The sequence below is a fragment of the Telmatherina bonti genome (assembly GCF_933228915.1).
Source record: "Telmatherina bonti genome assembly, chromosome: 11".
Taxonomy (NCBI): domain Eukaryota; kingdom Metazoa; phylum Chordata; class Actinopteri; order Atheriniformes; family Telmatherinidae; genus Telmatherina; species Telmatherina bonti.
Genome location: NC_136629.1, coordinates 12,302,375 through 12,307,577, shown reverse-complemented (window position 1 = coordinate 12,307,577; position 5,203 = coordinate 12,302,375).

Sequence of the window (5,203 nt, the reverse complement as noted above, 5' to 3'; positions counted from 1 at the left end):
AGTAGCGGCGATATGGGAGTGGATCAACAGAGATGGTGATGCGTGAAGAAAACCATCCAGTCTCTTTATATACACCTCTTGCCGTCGCTTTTTCATTTTCCCCTCGTAGTACACCCCTATGACGGCGGGAAATGGTCTTACAGTCAATCAAGCAGAGTTTTTACTAAAATCTCAAAACATTTTTAAAGATTTTGGGATTCAGTATAATCCCAAAGGCGCACCACCAAGTTTTGAGAGACTGAGCAGCTTTTAAGTGCGCCTTATGGTCTGAAAAATACAGTATGCAAAACCAGTCAAAAGTTTGGACACACTTTCCCATTGCAAGCACTTTGGTGACCCAGACATCTTCTGTCGAGCTGTGTTGGAGATCTGTTCCTTTTATAGCCCCGCCCTCTTCATAGATGGTTGGAAGCGTGGTCTTGCTGAGAACTTGTTCTGGATGAACGGCGCCCGAATCACAGAATCACTACAGAAAGCATGAAGGCCTTTTGTTTATACAGCATTTAAGTTGCATTTGGTTTTTTGGGGTTTTTTTTTTTAAAAAGGCTTTCTTATATTTGCATTTTCAGACACGTTTTGTCTTTAAAGGATATCGGCAAATGTCTCTGTCCCCATGCACACAGGAAACATCTGTCCTTTTTACTCCTTTACCCTACTGTATTAATATAAAATCATGCCATTCAGGTTGCTGAATGCTTCGGCAAAATTCCAGCGATTGATGAATACAGTAGCTGCTGGTTTGAAAGGCTGCACAGTTTATTTAGATGTCTTCAGTAGAAAGCTAACTAACCAACTGATTACAAGAGAAAATCCTCTAGCGATTAACTAGCTAGCTGATTGGCCTTTACTCAACCAGCTGCATCCAGATATTTAGGGACTTTGCTAACATAACTTAGCTACATCCTGTGGTCTTTCTCCTTTCCCTCTTTTTCTCTGACCCTGGAGGGAAAGTCTTTTTATGACATTGTTTTGTTGGAACACCTTCTTTTTAGGCAAAACGCTTGTCCACCTTCGCTGTACAACTACGAGCTTAGAGGGGGAATCACTACACCAGCACTTCCCAAAATACTGGGTTCTTGTCAAGCAGCAACCTCCGGCGGTTAAAAGTGAAGCTTATGCGGAAGTGCATAAAACTGCAGTTCTCCCTTCGTCCGCTAGGGGCTGGCTCCAAAATAGAGTGAATCCCTATGGACTCCCATGTTTACAGCCTGGTTCAAAAATCTATTTTCGGTTTATAGGTCAGGTTTACCTTCATGACAACTGTGGGGGGAGTGAATTTTTTTCCAACTCACCCATTTTAAAGTAATTTAATCTTGAAGTTTGGCAAATGTAGGGGCGTGTCTTTTTGAATGACAGGTACCAATCTCTGGCTTCAAGTAAGAAGAATGTAGAACAACCGCGGTTTTTAGTAGGTTAACAACGTGACTTAGCTTTAGCCCGCTTACCTCCGTTAGCTGGTTTGCTCCCATTATCTCGGGGTTAGCTCGGTTAGCTTTTAGCTACAGAAAGCTCGGAGTTTGCTTGATGTCAATCATCCACCATGACGCTCACAGCCCCCCTCTCAGCTCCACCTCTTTGCCCATATTTGTATTTTCCGGGCGAGGCGACGCGCATGACGCTGCCAACATGGTGATGGTAGGAACCGCCCACCGAGCTTCAATTCAGCTCTTCAGAAACCAATGGGTGACATCACGGAGACTCTGTCCATCTCTTTATATACAGTCTATGGTTCTTGTACATGAATACAGGGAATAGGAACTGATGTCATTGCACAGTGCAGTCTGGGACTTAAACAAAAAGTTTGCTCCGTTTTGAGTTCCTTAAACTGGCCATTAACATAAAAAAGAACTGACTGGACCAGATACAACACCCCAGAGGTGTAGATAACTATTTAGATAACCAGAATGTTAAAAGTCCAGAATAAACCGAATGTGCAGCACAGGGACAAACTTCTTCCTGAGGCAAGATGATGCTACAGTAGTTATATTTTTCCAGCTATTGTTGTTTTTTCCATCTCAGGTGAATATCCATCTTCTGCAGACCAGAGCAGTCTGTCCCCTTCCCATTTGTCTGCTGATGTAACTGTTGCGTTAACAACCTCTCATACTTTTCACAGTGCACTGCAAAATACTCAGAGATTAATACTTCAGTCAGAAAATATTCATTTAATGTCACTAAATGTCCCTCTTCAGCAGTCTGAGGTCAATGGAGAGGGCTGATCAGGTATTCAGGGGCTGCTGCCCTTAAATCAGAATTTATCTTTCACTAAAGCCTGAAGCTTACACTTCAAATTAGATACTGACAAATTGTCAAGCAGATTGTCATGTGTTCATTTATATCAGCAGTTATACTTTTTTTTTTAAAGTTTTATTTAGAGAACATGTGTTTATGGCCAGAGGTTTAGGGAGTCACATATACTGCAACATTCTGCAGCTCATCAGGCACTTACTGTCACTGTTCTGAAAAAAACTGGATAAAAGATGTAAAAAAGTTCCTCACATTTTGCTACATTTGCACGACAGGTAAAGAGCTAGCTTAGCAGTCTGGCAGCAACTGAGGCAAACAGAGAGTGGGTTTTACATCCACATTGTTCTTTTATCAGACTCCAACTAGCAGGTGGACTCGTGTCTTCCCTCTGGAGCGGTCCTTTTTCTGTCTGGCCTCCTCAGACACCGTTTTCACCTTCTTACTTAGTTCAGTCATGACAAACTTTGGCTGGAAGAGGAGGAAAGCGTAGCACAAAGCAGAGCCCTTTGTGTTTAGAGTGGGGGGCGTAAAGTAAAGAGCTCCAGGTCACATGATCCCATGAGAGAGGGATCCGCTCCAGCAAAGTTACAATGTCTGGTTTCTGAGGAGGACAATCCCCTCAGAGCGCCGACACGTGTCAAGCTCTGTATACTGACCCTAGAAATCATTCGTAATTACTCACATTAGGCTGATGTCTGGGTCTAAAGTTACACAATGTCCCTTTCATAATGTGATAAATGCTTTGCCACATAATTAAAGCGTATTTTAGCATCTTTATTTATTTTCTTAATATTATTATTATTATTACTAAATAATAATAATAATAGTAATAATAATAAATGTAAGGGGATTTAAGTTATTCTGTCAAATGTAATATTGCTTTGAAAGGCTTTAAATGCTTCACTAAATAATAGGGCTGAGACGATATGCTTTTGTCCAGATTCGTTCCCATTCCGATTTCTTTTCTTTTTTTTTTTTTCTTTTTTTTTTGGTGCCAATTCAATTTAAATAGCGACCTTCATGATTCCTTGATATTGCTGTTTTTTGTAGACTGAAAAATAAAAAAGTACAAAACATTTTTTGCTCATCATTTTTCCTGATTTCAATTATGAAAAAACTACACTGTAGCGGCTGTAGCTCAGGAGGAAGAGCAGTTGTCCTTCGACTGGTAAGTTGGGGGATCGATTCCAGGCTTCCCCTGAAATGCCGAAGTGTCCTAGGGCAAGACACTGAACCCCGATGTGCCTATCGGGGTATGAGTGTGTTGAATGAGTGTGTGTGTGAATGGGTGAATGTGACTAGTGTAAAGCACTTTGAGTGGTCTATATGATTTGAAAAGCGCTATAGAAGTACATTTACCAAACCATCACTTTGCTGCTGTAATACCCAAGAAGACAAGTAGAAAGATAAATAAAAATAACAAAAATTTTATCATGGATTATTTTTATTTATTTGGAAAAAAAAATTGTTCAGCAAAAACAACCCCGATATTTGATATTTCAATTTGATTTTTCCACCTCTTCTAAATAATAAACCAACAGATTTTTATTGTGCCTATGATGAAACCAAAGCTGTCTGAAAGCAGATGAATGCACCCATGTAAAATGGGGGGAGGGGATCAAATCACATGGGTCTCTGTGTGTTTAAAGCTGCTCTCATTCATGTTTTTCTGATTGATTTGTTAGATATCTAGATGCACCAGCAAGTAAAACAAATCAGGGATAAATGCCAACATAGGGCACCTAGGGCACATCAAGCATGTTCAGACTGTTCATTCTCTCGCGGCAGCGCTCTTTGAAATGAAATGACCACTCAGCTGAATCACACGCAGCATTTCTGCAGAAATTCTCCTCCTTGCGTTCCTTCAAAACAACTTCTTGTAGCTTGTCACGACAGCAGAGGCCGAGAGCTGCCACATCTTCTCCAGTGTACAAACGAGCCTACATTTATGGTCGAGGTCAAAGGTTACAAACCATCATAACTTCTGGGTAAGTGTTCTTCTCCAGCTTCCTGGAGCTGGTCGGAAGCTGTTGACTTCATGCCTCTCAGGCTTGTCATGCACACACATATTTATGGGTCGGAAAGTCCAGAGTTCACACACGCTCACAGACTGAGCTTCGTCCATAAATAAATGGCGGCGATACTCCTACATCTGCTGCTGTGGGTTGTATGATAAGGATTACCCATCGTAGCATTTTGAGTTGATCCCTTTTGAGGCCTCTTCATCAGTTTCCCTTCAGTTTCTTCACGCCACATGGTCATGAAGATGTAGAAGTGCAGTTTGCTTTGGGGAACAATTTTAAAAATTAGACATTGGACATAAATTTGGTGATTTGTTTCTTGTTGTCCCTCTTGGCGCCTTTCTTTTGTTGGATTGACCCTGTATGGTTAAAAGTGAAGCCTATGCCAAAGTGCATAAAACTGCAGTTCTCCCTTCATCCACTAGGGACTGCAAAACAGAGCAAATCCCCATAGACTCCCATGTTAAAAAGACCAACTTCACAGCAGAAATAAACATGTTTACAGCCTGGTAGAAAAATCCATTTTAGGTTTAATAGGTCAGGTTTACCTTCATGACAACTGTGGGGGGAGTGAATTTTTTTTCTAACTCGCCCGTTTTAAAGTAATTTAATCTAGAAATTTGGCATATTTAGGGGCGTGTCCTTTTGATTGACAGGTTCTCTATCTCCCACTTCAAGTAAGAAGAACGTAGAACAACCGTGGTTTTTAGCCGGTTAACAATGTGACTTAGCTTTAGCCTGCTTACCTCCATTAGCTGGTTAGCTCCTGTTATCTCTGGGTTAGCTCGGTTAGCTTTCATCTATAGGCAGGTTGGAGTTTGCTAGGTGTCAGTCATCCACCATAACGATTACAGCCCCCCTCTCAGCTCCACCTCTTTGCCCATATTTGTATTTTTGGGGCGAGACGACACACATGCCCCTGCCAAGACAGCGAT